At 44.2% G+C, this 23,639-nt stretch overlaps 1 long non-coding RNA gene and 1 other non-coding gene across 2 annotated transcripts in view; both read right to left on the reverse strand.

The window, feature by feature from the left end:
* Positions 1-21,107, reverse strand: part of LOC132537017 (uncharacterized) — a 196,730-nt gene extending 175,623 nt beyond the window's left edge. Inside the window, exon 1 of the long non-coding RNA XR_009548531.1 lies at positions 20,821-21,107. This is a non-coding gene — a long non-coding RNA (uncharacterized LOC132537017). The remainder of the gene's footprint in view (positions 1-20,820) is intronic.
* LOC132537266 (U6 spliceosomal RNA) lies at positions 16,063-16,170 on the reverse strand. Its single transcript, XR_009548727.1, has one exon. It is a non-coding gene; the product is annotated as a U6 spliceosomal RNA (small nuclear RNA).
* Positions 21,108-23,639: the final 2,532 nt, after the last annotated feature.

Below are 23,639 nucleotides of genomic sequence, written 5' to 3' on the forward strand. Positions count from 1 at the left end.
CTCTTGGATTTCAGATCAGTTGAGAAGATGGAGCAATGGTATAACGAGCTTTCTGAGTATGTCCTTATTTCATGTATTTCAAATCTTCAAGTTCTCAGAATGCAGAGTCCAAGCAGTCAATGCCCATCCCTACTGTCCCCCTTCTCTTCATGCTGTGATGGGAGCTAACATCAGCCTGCACTATGTATTAAATGGCCCTGACATAAGGGCAGGTTTCTCCATGGGCTGGTTCTCAAAGCAAATGAACCTGCCAGAGCTACAGCCCAGGGAGGTTCTGGCCTGGACTCCAGGGAGGCCTGGAGGATGGGATCTTCAGCCCTGGTCTCAGAGACCTGACACCACAGACATGTTTTCTGGCATCTGTCTCATTCTCCAGAAATACATTTGCATACTGTTATTCTCATTAAGTCTTGCACGTATCTTAAAAAACTTGACATCTTGGGAGTCGGGCGGTGGCGCAGTGGGTTAAGCGCACGTGGCGCAAAGCGCAGGGACCAGCGTAAGGATCCCGGTTCGAGCCCCCGGCTCCCCACCTGCAGGGGAGTCGCTTCACGGGCGGTGAAGCAGGTCTGCAGGTGTCTATCTTTCTCTCCCCTCTCTCTCTGTCTTCCCCTCCTCTTTCCATTTCTCTCTGTCCTATCCAACAACAAAGCAACGTCAACAATGGCAATAATAACCGCAACAAGGCTGCAACAACTAGGGCAACAAAAAGGGGAAAAAAAAAAAAAGAAGAAAAAAAAAAACTTGACATCTTGAAAAAGCATTGAAAAATGCTGAAATGATTAGCCAAAACACAAGTTCATTTGATAATAGTCTAACAGCTCATTTCTCCTTCTCTCTTTTGGGTCACTGTGGAATCTATTAGCAAAATTTATACCGCCATTCTGGACTACCTGGATATCAACCAAAAGGAGGCAGAACGCACCTGTGTGAGTGTTTCTAAGACTAGAACTTACATTCCAAGTTCCTGCTTTACACAGAAAGTTGTCTAGATATGAGGGAAGAATTCAGCACATACCACCCGAAGGATGTATTTTCCTATTTACACACACTTCTCTATAGACACAATAAAGGGAGCAGACTGGATGCAACCCTCTCTTGCATATACAATGTGGTTTGCATTGCTCCCTGTGGATTATTTCCTCCTGGAATGGGTGACTCTACTAATTAAAGAAAAAATAACAACCTCACTTTTCTTTATGCTACTGGACCAAAAGCAAGCTAGGAAGTACCAGGCAGTGGTGTGCCCAGTAGAGTGCACATTACCGTGCAAGAGGACCTGGGTTCAAGTCCCTGAGACCTACTTGTGGCAGGGGAGCTTCATGAGTGGTGAGGCAGTACTTCAGGTTTCTCTCTCCTTCTCTGCCCCTTTCTCCCCTGTTTCCCCGCTATCAAAGAAAACGAAAAAGAAGAGAATGACAGCCAGGAGCTCTGCGTATCATTTGGTTTCTGGAACTGCAGTACAATAGCTAAGACATTTACTATGGAGAACTAAGACATTCTCTTAACCACATTTTCAGTAGTGACTGAATAATGGTTAATAAGCTTATCCAAGTATACGGGTAGAGTTCCATGCTCACCCCACTCCAAATCCCTGTGTCTCCCATAAGAAATAACTTCATAGTTCTCACAAACCTTGAGATACATTGGAGCTTCCATTTAGGGGCAGGGCCTGGAGCTGATTATGCTTAATGAATTGAGGAGGTGAGGGCTAAAGAACTGAGTCATGTGAATTTGAACAAAGTAATTCTGAGTATCTTCTCAAATTTGTAAATGTACTTTTCATTCAGTTAGAGTCTTTCCATCATGTGACCTCGGATATCTTTTCTTTCCCATCTTAAATCTTTCCCCATTTTCAGATATGGGACACCATATTCTTCCCTTGGAGTTTTTTGTTTCTTTGTTTTACTATGGATAGATACAGAAAGAAACTGAGAGGGGAGGGGAGATAGAGAAGGAAAGAGACAGAGTCACCTACAGCACTGCTTAACTACTCATGAAGCTGTCCCCCTACAGGTGGGGCCAGGGCTAGAACATGAGACCTTGTCCATGGTAATGTGTGCACTTAACAAGGTGTACTGCCTTGCCTGGCCCTGAGGAGGATTCTTTCTTTCTTTCTTTTTTTTCCAGAGCACTACTCCGCTTTGGCTTCTGAATTCGGGTGGTCCTGGGGGTTGTACCTGGGATTTTGGAGCCTCGGGCATGACAGTCACTTTGCATAACCATTATGCTAGGAGATCCCACTATGCTATTCTCATAAGATCCCACTTATTAGACCCATGGATGATGTCTGCATGTCCCTTGGACACTGTGTGCTCTATTTACAATTCTTTACTGCATTAGAATGGGATCATTTTTAATGACCTATCACAAACCAATTCCTCCTAAATTTCTCATCTTCATTAACAGCTTAGTATGTCAATAATAAGGCTTTCTGGCAGGGTAGTGGCACCGAATCCTGGATTCTTGCACTTGGTAAGGTGTGTGCCTAACCAGCTGCAATACCACCTAGCCCTCTCTTATTTTTCTACTTCTGCATAATTTGAACATCTGCATCATGTCAGGGTTGGCCTTCACTCTATAGCATTGATGCCATTTTCCTGCTTCTTCATACATCAGGCAATGCTTCTCCTCTAGTGGGGGGGTATATATTTTTAAATGCATTTGATCAGATAGCTGACATTTTAAATAACAAAGTACTTACTCAACCAGGAGTTACCTATGTATGTATCCTGAGTCTAGAGAGAAAGCAGGAAAAAAGCAAATACCCTTGTCAACACACTTCTAAACATGCACTGAAAATCCAAGAATCAATAAAATCTACAGTGGCGATTCTAAACCACAGTCACGCCCAAGGGGTCAAGTAGCTTTGATACTGGACACAGGGTGCTCCCCCCCCTCTCTGTGGGGGAACAGAGCTGCTGGGAAATGTGTTCTTCTACTACTCACTCCAAAGGCTTATTGTGACCCTGACTTCTTTCTCTTCTAGGAGTCTGAGGAACCTGATCAGGGGTCTGTGAGTTCCAAGATGGAAGAAACCACAGAGCCACCTGCAAGTGAGTGTCAGGGCAATCTAAGAAGAGACTGACTGGAGTGAGACATTAACTGCAAAGGCTCAGGGAAAATGGTTTCCAGCTTAGCTTCAATACCTCTGACAGGGAAAAGTGCAGGCAATAGGCCTCCGTGCATTCTACCGACACTGACCAACTCACGGCTCTGTAACAGACTCTGATGATAGTCCTTCTCTACTTCTCTGTGGCAGACAGGGTTGCTCTGTAGAGCTCTTTCTCATGGGGAATTCATTGCATTCCAGGCACAGGAATGTATAAGAGCATCTTCCTCTTTACTTTGCCAACTCTTTTCTTGGGCACATGCTAGGGCAGGGTCTCCTGTCAAATTCATGGACACAGAGACACAGAGACACAGCCTTCTTTGCACAGAAGGTCCAGGAGAAGGCCCATGTGTCATCTTCTACAGTGAGGTGAGTCTCTTTATGGTCAGCCTGGACCTAGATTCAGATTTCTCTACATGTAGGTGGCAAACATCTGCATGAACATGAAGTGGGCCAAATGCCAGCCACTGAGGGGCTTCCACTAGAAGGAGATGATTCCCGCAGCCTTGCATGTGGAGACCTGCTGGGTGCCTATATATGCTAGGTGCCAGGTCATATCTCCTTCTGAAACAAGCTCATGACATTGAAAATCAATCCAAAGGAGGGGGTGGGGGTAGGATTGGCAGGGACCCAATAGCCCCACAGAAAACCATGCACATCTCCAAGGAAGACATACCTCCCTTGCAATGCTCTGGCTACATCCCATGGTCATGATAGGCTCATCATGACCACTTCAGCCTGAACCTATGCTTGGATTTCTCTCCATACAGATGGTGAATATCACCAAAAAAATGGAATGGCTCCACTGCCGGTGACTCAGGACCAGTCTCAGGAACAGGAAATCTCTGGCTTGGCTTCCAGCCACCAGGAGTCCTTCCTTTTGGAGCAGCTATTTGAGGACACCCCAGGTTAGTTCCTCCTCAAGCCCAGACCCCAGGACAGGGCCAGCAGAGGAGAGGGAAATTGAACACTTTGCTGCAAGTGCCACCTCTGTGACCATTTCTACATCCTGAAAACAAGCTCACGACACTGAAAACCAGCCTCACTGGGGAAATGGGATCAGAATATACACTAGAACTAATAGTGACCCAGCATGATAAGTTCTACTTCCAAGTTTCTAGAAACCTCTTAAGTTCTCCAATAAAAAGCCATGGCCAGTTATACACCTTCAAATTCAATCAAAAGTAGGGAGTCCAGGTCTCCTTTCTCAAATCCTTAAAGATTTTCCTGCTGATATGCAGGAAACATCTCCTACACTTATAACTGGGTTTGTTTTCTCCGACTATCCCTCTACAAAGATTGCAGTTAGAAATGGAAGTTCGACCCATTGGCTCTCCATGTCCTTCATCCTCTCACTGCCTGTGCTCTGCTCCCTAGGGCCCCTCCTTTGTCCACTGCTAATCCCACTGCTATGTTCACAGGTCTCCAGACTGGGGGTGACTCTCCCTTTACCTTGGGCATCTCTGTAGACAGAGGCCACCACAAGAGCATCTTGCTGGCTGTGGACCAGAAGGATGACACTCTCACCACCCTCCATGATGTGGAAAGCATCAGGCAGAGCTCCGTGTTCAATCATCTGCACGGGGGCCCCTCATGGCCACCTTTGCTGGACCTCACTGCCTCTGAGATCAGAATTGAATACCTGATGGGTTGTGGGGACAGGGCCACCCACAAGCTGTCACTCTACAACTATGCCCTGAGCCACCCCATCATCCCTGTGAACCTGGCAGTGGAGAACATCATGGACTGTGCCACTCTGCTCCACCAGAAGGAGAAGGCCACCAGCACTCAGTTCTCCTGCATCATGGCCGTGCTGTACACCATCAACCACACAGAGTGTAACAAGGAAGACACGGAGGAGTGAGGCCCTCCATCCTGGTCCCCTGTTCCTGCTAGAGGTATGTGCCTCCTTCCTGACTGATGCCAGTGGTACAAAGGTGACCAGGCTCCTGGACACACCTCATCTACACCATGAGTCTGGATGAGCCTAGGCCATGTGAGATTAATTTGAGCAACCAGTCTGTGTGAGACACAAGGTGTTCTGGCTGATTAAAACAGGACAAGAGAATCACATCCCAACAATGGCAGGACTTTACTCATTCTCTTGGTGGCAGCACAGTCTGAGAGGAGGCTGCAGATTTTTGCTGTATAGAGAGGAAAGGTTTCTACTACATGCTGACTAGGTTTTAATATATTTAACTTTTGATGTTAATTCAATTTACCTAATGGCTAGAGGCAGTAATTGAGATGGGAGGGACAGACAGATGGGGAGAGAAGGAGACACACCTACAGCTTTGCTTTCCAGCTTCTGAAGCTTCCCCCCTGCAGGTGGGGATAGGGGCAAGAACCCAGGTCCTTGCTCACTGTGGCATGTATGCTCACCAGGTGGGCACCACTTAGCCCTTTCATGTATTTATCTCCAAGGAGACATTCTCCCTTTGACTTATTTCTTCAGGAATAAAGAGTTAGCTAGTATATGTGAATGTGATTTGACTAAACAGCTCTCTGTTTTTCATTTCAGGCATGACATGAAGACAACCTCCTAATTCCAAGCCAGGAGAGTGACACCTACAAAAAGGAGCAGTGATGGACCAACTCATGCCTCTCTGAGCAGGATCCAGAGAGCCCCCTAGCAACACCCTGCTCAGCTTAAGGGCTAGGGCTCCTCTCAGCACCTTGCTGGGGGCTCCCCTGGCAAATCTGCAGTCAGTGAGGCCACCTGGGTGTCTGCTGGAATGCCAACAGACAGCTTCCCCTTTCTAGAACTGGCCCTTTCTTTACCCTGTTACTTTATAATATCCAATTGAGAACAATTATTCTCTTAATCCTTTACAGGATTTTGAGTTAGTCCTTAGTCCTGCCATCTATGTGAAAACTTCCTAGTGGAAGACATGAAGCCCTCTGACTAATAAAGTTCTTTTAAACTTTTTATCTAGTGTGGTCACAGTAAAAAATATCAACATTCTACATCCAGCTCATTTCATTTGAGGCATCTTCCTTGATCCCCTCTTACATCCTGCTTTGAAGGTCTTTTCACAGAAATCTCCCTCTTATTCCTTTCACTGTATGTATGTAGTTATAGAGTCTTTTGCTGTATTTTCTTCTTGTTTGTACTGCCATAATAAATATCACTTCCTCACTCTGTGCCTTATACGACCACTCTCTATGCACAGGGCTCATAGGAAACCTTGGTGGACTCCTCTGGGCAGCACTGCATTAGCTGAGGTCCCATCATGTCTGCAGACAGCTAACACCTCAACTGGATCTATTTTCTGTGTGTTGCCTGTTCCTCAAGCTTCCACAGGGTGGCACCTAGATTCTTCAGTGCTGGAAGAAGGGCTCCCATACCATAGCCAGACAGCCACTGAGGTCTCTGCCTGCTTCCCATTTGTCCATGTTCCATGGGCCAGAGCAAGTACATGGCTGAGTCTGAAGTCAGCCCAGGAGGAGACAGTAGCAGAGACTAAAGTTGGCACACTTCAGACTTCTGGATGGCTGTTACTGTGATCAGCACATTTTACTGCAAAGTTCAAGTGACACTCCTAGTGCCATAGGCCCTCAGCTACTAGCCTTTTACTCCTTAGCCCAGCACTTCCCAGACAGTAGCCAAGTGTGGGAACAAATGGTCATGGAATAGCCACTCATTATGCTGACACTGGCCTCTCTGCACCACATGCAGGTCAGAAGTTCACAGGTCAAAACTGGCTTCCTAGGGAAATGAAGGTCACTGTTCAACCTGACTGCCCTTTCTCTTTTTTTGGAAAATTTAGTACTACACTAAGAACTTTAGTAAATATAACACCCGGGAGTCGGGCTATAGCTCAGCGGGTTAAGGGCAGGTGGCACAAAGCACAAGGACTGGCATTAGGACCCTGGTTCGAGCCCTGGCTCCCCACCTGCAGGGGAGTCGCTTCACAGGTGGTGAAGCAGGTCTGCAGGTGTCTATCTTTCTCTCCCCCTCTCTGTCTTCCCCTCCTCTCTCCATTTCTCTCTGTCCTATCCAACAACGATGACATCAATAACTACAACAATAAAACAACACGGGCAACAAAAGGGAATAAATAAATAAATATAAAATTAAATTAAAAATTAAAAAATAATAAAAAAAGAAAATATAACACCCAATGTCCTTTCAAAGAGAAGTGACATTTTTAAACAAGCAAGTCCACATTTTCCAAAATTAAAAGCACAAATTTTCTAAAATTTCAGAGTATGCTTTTGTCAAAATTAAAAAAATGAAAACCTGTGTACACTACTACTACACCTGAAAATTATAAAAGTTTAAGGTCAGGAGTTGGGCAGTAACACAGCTGCTAAAGCACAGGTGGCACAAAGCAGGAGGACGGGGTAAGGATCCCAGTTAGAGCTGCCAGCTCCCTACCTGCAGGGGAGTCGATTCAGAAGTGGTGAAGCAGGTCTGCAGGTGTCTATCTTTCCCTTCCAGTCTCTGTCTTCCCCTTGTCTCTCCATTTTTCTCTATCCTATCCGACAAGATCAACAAAAATAGTAACTAAAACAACTAAACAAGGGCAATAATGGGAATAAATAAATTTTAAAAAGTTTTCACTCTCTGAAAGGCAATAAAAAAAGATAGATACAACGAGTTGGGCAGTAGCGCAACGGCTAATGGGCATGTGGCGTGAAATGCAAGGACTGGCGTAAGGATCCCGTTTCTAGACCCCAGCTAGCCACCTGTGGGGAGTCATTTCACAGGTGGTGAAGCAAGTCTTCAGGTGTCTATCTTTCTCTCCCCCTCTCTGTCTTCCCCTCATCTCTCCTTTTCTCTCTATGCTATCTAACAATGATAACAACAATAATTACAACAACAATAAAAACAGTAAGGGCAACAAAAGGGAAATAAATATATAAATAAAAATTTTTAAATGCACCATAAAAATCTTTTTTAAAGAAAAGATGGAAACAATTATTTCAGTCAGTTCCAAATCACTGAGCACGGGAGTTTTCTTTTATATTTTTCAATAGTGACCCACTTTTTTAAAGCTACTTATAAATACAATCAACATTATCATCTCTTTTGCACCTCCCTAATAACAAGTGTAATATTTTTATGTATTTATTGACTACCTGTACTTTTTCTGTACCCTATTCATAATATTTGAAAAACTCTAAAGGCCCATGTGTCTTTTTCTTCTTGATGTTTCACTATTGTTGCTAATGCTATGGCTTCTGCTCATTAGCTATAGCCTCTATCATCATTATCAGCTATCTAATTTAATTTAATTTATTTTATTAATATATAATAAATATATCATTTATGTTATTTTTATTATTAGCTACAGGACTCTAACATCATCAGCATCTGTCTTTATTTTATTTATTCATTTTGAATGTATGTAGAGACAAAGATGAAGAACCGAGGTGTGGAACTGTTCTACTATTTCGAAAACTTTCCCCCATCCCCACCTAGCGAGTGGGGACTGGAGCTGGAACCCGGTCACCAACATGGCAACTTAAGTGCTCTACTGGGTGACACACAAACTGCCCACTTTTCTCAATTTTTAAGAACTCAGATGGTCTCCAGGCATGTCACTCATCTAACTTCCTTATCTTCCACTGTCCCTGCTGGGGAGCCAGCATAATGCTTCTATATGTCAAAGGCTTCCATGCCTGAGGCTCCGAAGTCCCAGGATCAATTTTCAGCTCCACCATAACCCGGAGCTGAGCAGTGCTCTGATCTTTCTCTTTTTGCATCTCTCTCACTAAAAATATAAAAAATTAAGAGTCGGGTGGTAGCACATCGTGTTAAGTGCACGTGACTCAAAGCACAATGACAGGCATCAGGATCCCAGTTCGAGCCCCAGGCTCCCCACCTGCAGGCGGTTTGCTTTACAGGCTGTGAAGCAGGTCTGTAGGTGTCTATCTTTCTCTCCCCCCTCTGTCTTCCCTTCCTCTCTCCATTTCTCTCTGTTCTTTCCAACAAGGACTACAACAGTAATAACTACAGCAATAAAACAACAAGGGCAACAAAAGGGAATAAATAAATATTAATAAAAATCTTTAAAAATTATATATATATATATATTAGGGTCCAGGCAGTGACACATCTGGTTGAGCGCACATGTTACAGCACACAATGACCCAGGTTGAGGCCTCTGATCTCCAACTGAGGTGGAGAAAGCTTCAAGAGTGGTGAAGCAGGGCTGCAGGTGCCTCTGTCTCTTGCCTTCTCCACCTCCCCCTGCCTTCTAAATTTCTCTCTGCCGTTTCCAATAATAACTGTCTGTTAAAAAACATATGTATGTACTTTAATTTCTAATATTTAATTGTATGCTAGTCCCAAGACATATGCACAGCTATGTTTATATAGCTATATATTGGTAAATCAAAATATGGAAGCAACCTAAACACAGACAACTAGGTAACCATATTAGAATGGGGCATGGCTGGTGATGCACACAGCTGAGACTGCTCTTATTATACACAGGGACCTGGGTTTGAGTCCCTGCTTCCCACCAGCAGGAAGGATGTTTAATGAGTGGTGAAGTAGGTTTAGAAGTCCCTCTCTCTCTTTTTTCATTTTTACTTAATTCCCCATGCCAGGGTAATTGCTTCAGCTCAGTGCCTATGCTACAAATCCACTGCTCCTGGAGGGTACTTTTTCCTTTTGTTGCCCTTGTTGTGTATCTTTGTTGTGGTTATTATTGATTTTTATTTCTGTCATTGTTGTTGGACAGGACAGAGAGAAATTGAGAGGAGGGGAATACAGAGGGGGGAGAGAAAGATATGATTAGTGAAGTAAATGAATAAATCAATCAACAGATTTTTCCTTTTCCTTTTTTTTTGCCTCCAGGGTTATTTATTGCTGGGGCTCAATAAGAATCTACTTTTCCTGGTGGCCTATTTTTTCATTTTATTGGATAATACAGAAATTAAGAGGTGAGAGGGAGGGAGAATGATGTACACACTAGCAGACCTACTTAGACTCTTGTGAAGCGACCCCCCTGAAGGTAGGGAGTGGGGTTTGAAACTTGAACCTTGCATTGGTCCTTGTTCTGAGTACTATGTGTGCCTAACCAGGTACACCGCCAGCCCATTCAACATACGTACTTAAAAATATTTTATTATCTTTATATATTTATTGATGGGATAGAGACAGCCAAAGTTGAGAGGGAAGGGGATGATAGGGAGAGAGACACCTGCAGCACAGCTTCACCACTCATGAAGCTTTCCCCCTACAGCTGGGAGCCAGGGGCTTGAACCTGTGTCCTTTAGCATTGTGACATGTGCTCTCAACTAGGTGCACCACCACCTAGCCTCTCTCTCAAAATATTTTTTTCAAGACAGCATTTCTTTGTGAAAAAAAATAGATAGGAGACTTCACCTCTCTGGCTAACACCATCAAGCGTGGTTAGAGGTGCAGAGGTGCAGGTCTGAGGCTTGTTTTTTTTTCCCTGAGAAAATGTAGCTGAAATCATGGAAAATGGGATGAAAAAGATACTGGGAACAGGTGAGTTTGGGACAGGGGTATTGATGCCTTTACATTGTACAATGCCTGTTTTCTACTTTCATTATTTTAATAAATCATTTCACCTAAAACAAATTACACTGTGATGACAAACAGAAAGACCCAGCAACTATATTGTTCCCCAGATGTACAAATTATTATATTATTGACAACAACAACAATAAAACAACCGTAAACTAGGTGTTTATAAAGTAAGACTCATCCTGCTAAAAGGTATTTTATGCAATTTTCATTCTTGGTGCAAAATCTTCCTTCTTAAGATAGAGACAAAAAACAGAGGGGCAAACAGACAAATAGACAGGGAGAGAGACAGAGACAGAGAAAGAGAAAGAGAGAGAGACAGTGCCAAAGCTTTTTTCATCGTGGAGGGTCTGGGCTTGAGGCTTTGTCATAAAAAAGCAATGAAGTACACTCTAAGACAGCCTTTTGCCCTTCCTCTGATGCAAATTCTTACCAAATCATTTTTTTCTTTAGTAGGCATATTAGAAGCATAACATGTAATCATGGGGGAATAGGAAGCTGGAGATTTACAAAAAAAAAAAAAAAATTTAGCTCTGACCATCAACATCCAGTCAGTATGTGGGAAGTAAGTCAGGGTGGAGTGAGGTTAGAGCCACATTCTAGCTGAGTCAAGGCCACTTCAGCCCAGGCTGTGCTCAGAGTCCCTTTCATCCCCTCCCAATAGTCCCTGTGCATGGGAGTCCCCAGTACAGGTATGGATTGACAGGCCTGGCAGTGCATCTGCTCCCGGGGTTGCCAGGATACTGGACATACCCTGGGGTGGGGAAGGCCTCCTCCCAGGTCCTAGAGGCCCTGCTCAAATGAGAGAACAAAGCACCTACACAGAAGCTCACGCAGAACAGGCTCTTGGCACCCAGCATAGGAGCCACTGTCACCATACACAGGTGGGGACCTCCAGCCGGTGGGCAACACGAGATAATGCAAACAATATTCTTCATAAGAATGCAGCTGTCTCTAGGAAGAGCCAGCTTGTTGGGGACCCTGAAACTATAATGTCTCATCACTTATGTGACCCATTTCTCTCTTACTGGCAGCTATGTATTAAAACTAGTTATGATACAAATTCTTTGTCATCTTTGTAGTTCTGTTTCCAGCTTTCACAGTGTTTTGGACACATCAGGGTAAACTCAGACAGTGGTCACCAGGGCCCTTTAGGCTAAAAATAAGCCTGTCTTATTTGATACCCCTGAATTATGCCTACTTCCTTGGCATAAGGTCAGAATTTGAAAAGTAAACAGAGAATCAGATATAGTCACTAAAATGGAGATAACAAGTCTGATATAGAACAGTTAAAGACGAGGAGAGAGACCATTCTACTGTGTATGCCCTTAAGATATTTATACTTGACATAGCTACATGTATACACAGTCAATATATAAGGAAAAATGCTGCCAGTGCAGAACACATACAGGGCAGACTCTTTTTTTTTTTTTTTTGTCTCTAGGGTTATTGCTGGGTTCAGTGCCTACACTATGAATCTACTGCTCCTGAAGGCTATTTTTTCCTTTTGGTGCCCTTGTTGTTAGTGCTGACATTGTTGTTGGCTAGGAAAGAGAGAAATGGAGAGAGGAGGGGAAGACAGAGACAGGGAGAGAAACATAGATACCTGCAGACCTGCTGCACCGCCTGTGAAGTGACCCCCTGCAGGTGGGGAGCTGGGGGCTAGAACCAGGATCTTCACTCAGTCCTTGAGCTTTGTGCCACATGTGCTTCAACAGGGCAGAGTCTTTTTGTAAGAGGTACACCATGTGCCTGCCAATCTTCATTATAGAGCTCAGGCTCCAGGCATCTGGTCCTTAAACCCAACACTATTCTACAATACCAGCTACTATTGAGGGCATAGGAATAATTAGAACAATGTGAACAAGAAAACTGGGATACGGTGCAGTGGAATAAGTGCTAGACTCTTGAGAATGAAGTCCTAAATTCAATCCCCAGCACTGCATATACCGAACGATGCTCCAGTTCTCTCTCTTCCTCATATTAACAAATAAGTAAATTTTGGGGACTGGGCTGTGGTGCACCAGGTTATGAACATATATAACCATGTGCAAGGTTCTGGGTTCAAACCCCTGCTCTACACCTACAAGAGGGACACTTCCCAAGCAGTGAACCAGGTCTTTCTTCCTTTTTCTCTCCATCTTTCTCAATTTCTCATTCCTACTCAATCAAATAGAAATAAAAAAAAGTAAATCTAACAAAACAAAACAATGTGTCTAAATGGTCCTGCTAAATTATTGCTAGCCAATTAAATTTTTATACTTATTTATTTTCCCTTTTATTGCCCTTGTTTTTGACTGTTGGTCTAGTTATTATTGTTGTCGCAATTGATGTCGGCTTTGTTATATAGGACAGAGAGAAACGGAGAAAGGAGGGGAAGACAGAGAGAGGGAGAGAAAGATCGACACCTGCAGACCTGCTTCACCGCCTATGAAGCAACCCCCTGCAGGTGGGGATCCAGGGGCTTCAACCAGGAACCTTACACTGGTCCTTGTGCTTTGCGCCATGTGCGCTTAACCCGTTGTGCTACCACCAGGCCCTGAAATTTGATTCCTTAATAAATCAAAGATACAGTAACTACATTCAGTAATATTACCTTAATATCTTGGACTTCATATACTACCCTGTGGTCAGTGACTCTATTCTGGGTGAAATTGTAGGTCTGAATTCTTTCTGACTGGGTTCTTGTTCCAACCTGTGCAGACATAGAAAGGAATTCACATTTTAACATAATTACTATCTTTACTACAATGGAAAAGGCACCCGCAAATTCTTTTCTAAGAATTTCTATTTCTGAAGGTCAGGCACATACATTGACAAAGAGCAAGAATGGAAGGAATTTAATTGTTTAAGACTCTTGTTATGACAGGTTTATTTATGGAGTAAGAGTGTTTCTTTTTATTTTTTTTTTTCTTCCTGCACTACAAATCCACTGCTCCTGCAGGCCATCACCCCCCCCCCACCTTTTGTTGTTCTTTTTATCATTGTTGCTGGATAGGACAGAGAAATTGAGGGTGGGGGGGAGACAAGGAGTGGGAGAGAAAGACAGACACCTGAAGACCTGCTTCACCACTTGTGAAGTGACATTCCTGCAGGTTGGGAGCTCAAAATGGGATCCCAACCCCTATCCTTGAGCTTTGTGCCATGTGCGCTTAGCCAGCTCGCTGCACTACCACCCAGCCCCCAATAGTGCTTCTTCAGTAGTTCCAATTCCAATCAAAGCCAAATTATCAGTGGTCTGGGAGAAGGAGGCAGAGTGGATAAAGTACAGGATTCTCAGGCATGAGGTCCCAAGTTCAATCCCCAGTGCCACATATACCAGAGTAACGTGCTGATCCTCCCTGCTCCTCTCTCTCTCATTAATGAATAAATAAGATCTTTAGGACAAAACAAAACTATCTCTGAAGATGGGTAGGTTGCACCATGGAAGAAATTAGAGCTTCTAAATTTTAGGTCCTGAGTCCAATCCCAATCACTGCATATGCTAGAGTGCTGCTTCTGTGCCCCTCAACCCCCTTCTGTAATTCATGAAATTCAAATAATTTAAAAACTCTATTTTACCCTCATCAGTCTGTTCTCCAGAAAGTTTACTAATGTGTTAACTCAAATTTCTTCCTCAAGCTATTTCTATTCAGGATTTGTATCATAACTGTCTAAAGAGAAAATTGGTTTAAAGGTCATTTTTATGAATTTTTTTATGGAAATTAAGATACTTTCAAGTTTTAAAATAAAACATATTATTACAAAATTTTATTACAACTCCTTGTGGGTTCAGAAATAAATAGCTCTGCCAAAACCATACTGCAAAGTGCAAGGACCAGCGGAAGGAACCTGGTTCTGGCCCCAGCTCCCCACCTGCATGAAAGTCACTTCACAAGCAGTGAAGCAGGTCTTCAGGTATCTGTCTTTCTCTCCCCCTCCCTGTCTTCCCCTGCTATCTCCGTTTCTCTCTGTCCTATCCAACAACAACAACATCAATAACTACAACAATGTTAAACAAGGGCAACTAAAAAGGAAAAATAAATTAATTCATTTAAAAACACCATACTGTAATATTTTCTGAGAGAATCTAAGGTCGAGGGTCAGGAAAGGCTTTTTCTCCCACTTCATTTTTCTCTATTTGCTAGATTTTGAATTACATATGTATGTAGTTTTATTCAAATGTATAAGTTCTACTAAAGTGTATGTATCATTTAAATAAGCAAAGTATACTCTTGTTCTCTTCAGATTGTATAAATCTTTTGCCTCTTAAGTAAGCAAAGTATCATAATATTTTAAATTATAAAAAAATAAAGGCTGCCACTGTCTGGGAGGTTGTGCAGTGGATAAAGCTTTGGGGTTCTTATGTGTGAGGTCTCAAGATTGACCTCTGGCATCAGATGTGTCAGAGTGATGCTGCGGTTCTCCCTTCCTCTCCCCTAATTCTCTCACTAATAAATAAATCTTTAAAAACTAAAGTAAAACCTGAATGTGGTTGAAAGAGAATTTTGGGGTTGGAAGCGCAAAATAGCCATGTTTTTGAGTTATTTGCAGTAAACCTTGTAGCATTTTTGGAAAAGTGGGCTGCATAACAGTAAGCATTATAATAACTGTCACAAGTCACTTTGATTTAGATATCTTAGTTTTCCCTACTTTTGGCCATTCCACTTTCCCTACCCTTGTTTTAGCCTGCAGTAGTGTAACTGACAGCGCAAATAATATATTTATCCCTTGCCTGCGATGGTCTCAGATTGTAGAGGAGCATCAGTAGGTAGACTTGAAGCTAGGAATTCACATTTCCAAACCACTACTTCTTAGCAAACCCCTTCTGGCACAGACACAGAGAGCCTAAACATTCAAGTTATTTCTGATCCTCCACACTAAGTGCACACCACAGGCAGGCAATGGGCAGGACTCCGTGCATAGAGGAGCAGTGCTTTGCATGTCTCTTAAAGGATACAGAATGGAGACTGGCAAGGAGGCTTCTCAGTTGTCCCATGCAGGTGCAAGGTTCTGGGTGGGATTGATCCCCAGGCACAATATTTGAGAAAAAATTTTAAAATGACTTTGTATTGCTTAAAAGATTAACAGTTAAGAGAACAATATTACCATGATTTTATTCAAAAAAGCCAATCTGCAGCCCTGGAGGCTGGTACAGTGGTTGGAGTTTTGGACTCAAGCATGAGGTCCTGAATTCTACCTCCAGCATCACATGTTCCAGACTGATGCTATAGTGTTTTTCCTCTCTCTCTCTCTCTCTCCTCCCTTTCTCCCTCACTGATTAATAAATCTTTTAAAAGAGCTTCAGCATATGTAGAACCAGAGTTCAGACAGACCTGGGATCCCACACATATAAATCTAGATCTCTTGCCACTGAACCACCTCCCAGGTTGCATTAACTGGCTCTTTAAAAGATTATCATTATTTATATGTGTGTACATATATTTTATAATCCTTTTTTTGAAAAAATATGGTATGCCTCATGAATCTGTGTGTAATCCTTGAGCAGGGGCCATGCTAATCTTCTCTGTTATCATGCCAGTTTTAGTATATGTACTACTGAAGCTAGGACTATATTATAATCTTATTTAAAAAGTGTTAAGAGATGGAGACAGTTGGAGTCAGGCAGTGGCACAGTGGGTTAAGCGCACATGGCGCAAAGCTCATGGACCAGAGGCAAGATCGCGGTTCTAGCCCCTGGCTCCCCACCTGCCCGGGAGTTCCTTCACAGGTGGTGAAGCAGGTCTGCAGGTGTCTGTCTTTTTCTCCCCCTTCTGTCTTCCCCTCTTCTCTCCATTTCTCTCTGTCCTATCCAACAACAACATTAATCACCACACAATGTTAAGCAACAAGGGCAACAAAAAGGAAAAATAAATAAAAATAAAAAAAGAGTGGAAAAGAATAGACAAGAAAAAAAAAAAAGAAAGGGAGACAATGAGACCTTGGTGACAACAACAACAACAAAAATAAAATAACCTATTTATACTTTAGAATTGCAGAATGGCTAGGGCAATGGCTCTGTACGAATTAAGTCCTGAATTCAATCCCCAGATTTGCATGTGCCATAGTCATGCTCTGCTTCTCTTTTTTTGTATTAATAAGTAACATTTTTCCTTTTTTTAATTTCCTTTTAAAAAAAAAAAAAAAAACACGGTTCCTGCCTGGTTCCTACCCAGCTCCAAGATCGGCTCTTGCCTGGCTCTGTGGGGCTCCTAGTGCAGCTCCCACCTGCCAGCATCCTGGCTGCCCCATTGTGTGAGTAGGAAGACTGCAGTCTCCCAAGGACTGTCCCCACAGACACAAGAAACCCAGGCGACCCCTGCCCACCCCCCACCACACATGCAGCCCTGCCAAGCCCAGGCCACCTGCATGAGGGGGGTTGGGGGTGGGTGTTGGCAGTGCCCTCCAGGACCAGCAGGTTGCAAAGTGCCAGACCCTCAGCCCAGACCCAGTCCACAGCCCGGGCCCAGGGCTCAACAAGGGTTGGAGGCAGCTGGCCTGGGGCACCCCTCTGAAATGCATGTCTCTTCCGAGAGAGACAGAAACAGAGAAAACACTCCAGTTCTAGAAGTGTGAGGAGAGCCCAACCTGGACCTGCACCCTGTGCCCAGCCTCCTTCACCCTAGTCTGGGAGCTTGGCTCCCCATGTTGCCCCAGAGCAAACTCGAAGTTCAGGATTCCTAACAGTCATTCCCCGAGGACCTCATAGTGGGCCACAGAGAGAGCAAGGACAATGGGCGCACATTTCGGGTGGGCGGGCGTGCGGAAAGTTCTCTAGGACTGGTCACTCCCGAAGCCAGGTCGGTGGATTCAGGGGTCCCCTCCTGCCCAGGCGATTGGGATGGGCAGGAGGCGCACTGCCCGGACTCCAGCTGAGCTGGCGGGTCCTCACCCTCAGGGCGCTTGGAGCCACCAGCACTGACACACTAGGTGAGGCCCAGGGACCAAGGACCCCTCTCCCAGCAGGAAGGAAAGGGAAGGCCCACCTCACAGACTCTCCTGCAGGGTCCCTGCACTCATGGAAACTGAAAGCAGCTCAATCTGAGGGCACGCAGGCACCCTTCCAGGGTGTCCCTGCCAGGGGTGCGGGGTCTGGGGGCTCCTGGACACCTCCCCTGGGTTCCCCCCTGCCAGGGATGCGCATGGCCTTGATCCAGGGGAGCGCCCCGCTCAAGGCCACTGGGTCCTGCAGGTTTCTGGGTGCGTGCAGCCACCTCTAAGGGGTGCGCCTGGCCCGGGGTACTGGTTCCTTGGGCGCTGGCCCCTCTGCGGCTGTACCCCGACTTTGCCCCTCCCCCCACCCAGCACCTTCCCAGGCGGGCACAAAACCCAACCTTCAAGGGCACAGGAACCAGGGGCCACTTACTTGGAATTGGAGGAATCTCACTAGATGGGCTCCAGCACTATGGACCTGGCTGCTGGCTGCTGTCTGGCATAGCACCTTGGGGAGTCCCCAGTAGTACTTCCACATGGGGGACCTCCGCACAGTTCTGGCTGGGCGCTCAACGCACAGGGCCCAGGCCCCAGCGCTGGAGCCTATGGGTGCGACCCAATTACCAAATAATGTGATGGTAACATTAACTATTGATTGTCTTTTTGAACCCTAAGACAGCAGGAACCTCACATCTCCACTATAGAGCCTCTACTTCCCCCAGTCCTAGAACCCTTGGATAGGACCCACTTTCCCGTATGCCTCTCCCAATCCATATCAAATAATGTTGCATCGGCCGATCACATCCTAATCAACACAACGATTGCCACCTCAACATGCTTCACTTCAGACTGTGTCCAGAGACTTCATGTGTGGATTGACAACCCTTCAGCTTCATTACTCGGGTGAGACCTTTCCTTTCATAGTATACTCTAATTCCATCTCAGGTGGTTCACTTTCTAACAAAGTCCCAAAACCTAGATATACACCAGATTCTGTGAGAGAGAGCATATGTTCACACGTATCCATAAACTACTGCAAAAATATATACCTGAAAGCAGAAGTACACTAGAGTTTGCAGTGAGTATCCCCCTAACACTTCCTCTCCACTACTCCAAGCTTTGGGTCCATGATTGCTTAACAATTTGTTTGGCTTTGTATGTTAACTCTCTTTTCAGTCACCAGGTTCCAGATGTCATCATCATGTCAGCCAGGCTTCCCTGGACTGAAGACCCCACCAATGTGTCCTGAAGCTCCGCTTCCCCAGAGACCCACCCTACTAGGGAAAGAGAGAGGCAGACTGGGAATATAGACTGACCAGTCAATGCCCATGTTCAGTGGGGAAGCAATTACAGAAGCCAGACTTTCTACCTTCTGCAACCCACATGCTCCCAGAGGGATAGAGAATGGGAAAGCTATCAGGGGAGGGGCTGGGATATGGAGATTGGGTGGTGGGAATTGTGTGGAGTTGTACCTCTCCTACCCTATGGTTTTGTTAATTAATCCTTTCTTAAATAAAAAAGGAAAAAAAAAGTGAAAGACTTGTATACTGAAAATTATGAGTCACTACTCAAGGAAATTGCAAAAGACACAAAGAAGTGGAAAGATATTCCATGCTCATGGGTTGAAAGAATTAACACCATTAAAATGAATATACTACCCACAGCCATATACAATCTTAATGCTATTCCTATCAAGATCCCAAACACATTTTTAGGAGAATAGAACAAATGCTACAAATGTTTATCTGGAGCCAGAAAAGACCTAGAATTGCCAAAACAATCTTGAGAAGAAAGAACAGAACCGGAGGCATCACACTCCCTGATCTCAAATTGTATTATAGGGCCCTTGTCATAAAAACTGCTAGGTACTGGAACATGAATAGACACACTGACCGGTGTCTCAATAGAATTGAGAGGCCAGAAGTAAGCCCCCACACCTATGGACAATTAATCTTTGACAAAGGTGCCCAGACTATTAAATGGGGAAAGCAAAGTCTCTTCAACAAATGGTGTTGGAAAAAATGGGTTGAAACATGCAGAAGAATGAAACTGAATCACTATATTTCACCAAATACAAAAGTGAATTCCAAGTGGATCAAGGACTTGGATGTTAGACCAGAAACTATCAGATACTTAGAGGAAAATATTGGCAGAACCCATTTCTACATAAATTTTAAAGACACCTTCAATGAAATGAATCCAATTAAAAAGAAGACTAAGTCAAGTATAAACTTATGGGACTACATCAAATTAAAAAGCTTCTGCACAGCTAAAGAAACTACTACCCAAACCAAGAGACCCCTGACAGAATGGGAGAAGATCTTTACATGCCATACCTCAGACAAGAGGCTAATAACCAAAATATGTAAAGAACTTGCAAATCTCAACAAGAAAAAATAACCCCTTCCAAAAATGGGGGGAGGACATGGACAGATTATTCACCACAGAAGAGATCCAAAAGGTCTAGAAACACATGGAAAAAAAATGTTCCAAGTCTCTGACTGTCAGAGAAATGCAAGTAAAGACAACAATGAGATACCACTTCACTCCTCTAAGAATGTCATACATCTGAAAAGGCAACAGCAGCAAATGCTGGAGAGACTGTGGGGTCAAAGGAACCCTCCTACACTGCTGGTGGGAATGTCAATTGGTCCAGCTATGGAGAACAGTCTGGAGAACTCTCAGAAGGCTAGAAATGGACCTACCCTATGATCCTATAATTCCTCTCATGGGGATATATCCTAAGGAACCCAATACACCCATCCAAAAAGCTCTGTGTACACATATGTTGGCAGCACAATTTGTAATAGCCAAAACCTGGAAGCAACCCAGGTGTCCAACAACAGATGAGTGGCTGAGAAATTTATGATATATATATATATATATATATATATATATATATATATATCAGTTATAAAAAATGGTGACTTTACCATTTTCAGCCAATCTTGCAATCTTGGATTGACCTTGAAAAAATTCATGTTAAGTGAAATAAGTCAGAAACAAAAGGATGAATATGGGATGATCTCACTGTCAGGCAGAAGTTGAAAAGCAAGATCAGAAAGGAAAACACAGGTAGCACCAGAACTGGGATTGGCATATTGCACCAAAATAAAAGACTCTGGGTTGGGTGGGTGGAGAGAATCCAAGAAGGATGACAGAGGACCTAGTGGGGGTTGTATTGTTATATGGAACACTGGGAAATGTTATGCATGTACAAACTATTGCATTTACTACTGAATGTAGAACATTAATTCCCCAATAAAGAAATTAAAAAAAAAACACTTACACATGCCCCATCCTCCCTCTGTACAAGGAGGGTGTCCTGGGGAGTCATTCCAGGCTGGTCCCTGTCGTTAGCAAGAAAGATGCAGCTAATCAAATCCAACAGGGACCCAAAAGAAAGGAGAAAAGATGAGCTGTTAGTCTGTTTTTCCCCCAAGTCAGTATTTGTTGCTACTATGTTTAATATCCTGTGCTACTTTTCAAAGTGGATGAACATTCTTATGAAGTCAAGTCTAAATCTCAGGAAAGTAAGGAGTTTTAGTTCAGGCAAGTGAGAGGAGCCCTGGAAAGTATGACATGGTCTGTGAGGCTGGAACTCCAGATCTGCAACTTCTCTCAACTTCTGACCGAGAACCCATGGCCCAGGGCTCTGGGGAAGGAGGGAAGGAAACTTGTTTTGAGAATCATGCAAAGGGGAAACCTGGGCCTATTGATTCACTCAACAACAGTGTGTGTGTGTGGGTGCAGGATTAAGGGTGATGGTTTATGGTCTAGTTCTCACATGGGTAAAATTTCCCATCTCACCATGATAAGTGTCTGCAGTTTATGGAATTTCAATTCACCTTTGAAAATAGCTGTTGTCTCCAATCACAAGTTGTAAGGAAGGGAAAATAAAGAGTGCTGACCACAAGTCCCTCAGAAATCCATAATGGAGTATGATACATATGTGAAGGAGGGACCAACACCTGCCTGATTGGCAGGTGGCTCTAAACCAGAACTCACCACCATGGGGCAGGGCAGGAGAGAGGGCCACACTGCTGTACAGATATCTGCATTATTTCATTACACTTGTACTGGCAAAAATACCTCTCCAGACAGGAATGCCACTCTTGCTTTTGCTGAACATACCTGCAGTGCAAGATCAACTCCACACAATACTAAAGTCCATATTTTCTTTCTTTGTCTGTTGGCCCTCTCGTGCATGATTACACTGTCCCAGATGACCCATGCTTTCTTTTGTTTTTCCCTTTAAATGTTCAGAAGAGAATGAGAGAGAAAAACAAAGACTTCATGCTTGAGCAATTGGCTTTACAAACAACCAGATAAAAATGTTTTAGATGTAAAAGTCATGACCACATGGAAAACCAAGATGGAGGTCTTACGAGAAAGTGACCACGAAGCTTTTCCTGGACCAACCTACAATGAGTGACCTCCGGTCTCTGCTGGTGGCTCTCCTGGACCTCTCCAGGTAGGCAGACACCCACAGGCTACGCAGGGGCACCGAGTGCTTGATCGTGAAGTTGCTTTCAAACCTGGAGAGACAGCAAGACGACCTAGGTCACTCTGCCCTGTACTCTCAGCCGAGCCCAAGAAGACCTGCTCCTGCAGCTCTGTCCTCATCTGGCAGCTCAGCAAGAGTGGGGAGAAGGGCCTGAGCACTGTGTGTGTTGACTGATCCTGGAGACATCTCACCAAAGGCAGGAAGCAGCCAGCCCTCAGAGCTGAGGCTCCAGAGTGGCCGCACTCTGTACTTCAGTGTTTACAAATGCCACTCAGTGAACAATGAGTATCCTTTCCTGTTGCTGAAATTCTGACACATATATTTTTTTACATTTAATTGTATATACTATATAAATAAAACTCATAAATTAATAGAAGTGATGCACTTTTTACTTCAGACCTGCTAGTTTATTTTAGGCCTTCATACAAAAGAACACAATTGGAAAAAAAATTCAATTCCTTTTCATAAAGGAAAGAAAAAAGATTATTTCCAGTTTTTTTCAAGTATTGATTTAGGATGAGAGGAATAGATCACCAGGTAGCCTAATTTAAAAATCCATTTGGTGACTGATGAGACAGAGAGAGAGAATAATACATGACACAAGCATATGCAGTGCCACAGACCAGACCTGATATTTATGCTGGCCAGTTGTTTCTACCCAGTGCCAGAAACTTCTCCAGTCACAGTCACTCTCCTTCTCTCTCCCCCCCTGGTATGTACATTTTTTTTTTTGCACTGCTGGGGCCTTGCACATGCATAACATAACCACTACAGCCAACCAGCCCAGGAGGTGGCACCAGGAGGCAGCATTCAGTGCTGCTTTGGCCCACATGGCCTGCACTGTCCCCACCCCCAGGTCATACGTGGAGATGGAGCATCTATATACTTTGAGCTAGAGATGAGCAAGACGTGTGAGTATAGGTGCAGCTGTCGCGCCTGCCTCCTGTGACCCCTTTTGACCATGGCTGTGGTGGCCAGCAGCAGCCTGCCACAGGGCTCCTCCCAAGCATACTCTCCTTCAGAAGTGGCTGAGTCCTCAGAAGACCCCCTGGAACACATCAACCACAGCCAGTAAGGGCTCAAATAGACAGCAGGTTTGTATGCTTGACATCCTCAGTGACACGACAGGCTAGTCATTTATTTTAATCTGCCAAACAGAAACCCAGACTTCCAGTCAGGAGTCCCTGGGTTATAGAGAGCCCCTGTGAGAGATGAGGTCGCTCAGGGACTGATGGAGAAGGGAGCAGTTTGAAGTCAGGACACTGGGCCTCGCCATCTTAGACGGGAGGGTGAGAGGAAGCAGCTAGGCCACTCAGAGCTGCGAGGAAGAAAACAAGCAAATAGACAAAGGGAGAGGGAAATAAAAAATCTCCAACACAATAAGAAGGTTCTCTGGGAACTAGCAGAGGTTACATTAAATGGCATGTAGAGCTGTGGAGAGGTGAGGGCAATGTGGCTGCAGGTGAGTCTAAAAATTTAGGTAACAGGAATCTGGAAAACTGACTCCAATCTTGTCTAAAGCAATTATTACACTTTGGGGAAAAATTATCAGAATCAGCAAATAACACTAAAAGATCCAAATATCTCTAACTGCAAGGAAG

Source organism: Erinaceus europaeus, chromosome 2, assembly GCF_950295315.1.
Source record: "Erinaceus europaeus chromosome 2, mEriEur2.1, whole genome shotgun sequence".
NCBI lineage: Eukaryota > Metazoa > Chordata > Mammalia > Eulipotyphla > Erinaceidae > Erinaceus > Erinaceus europaeus.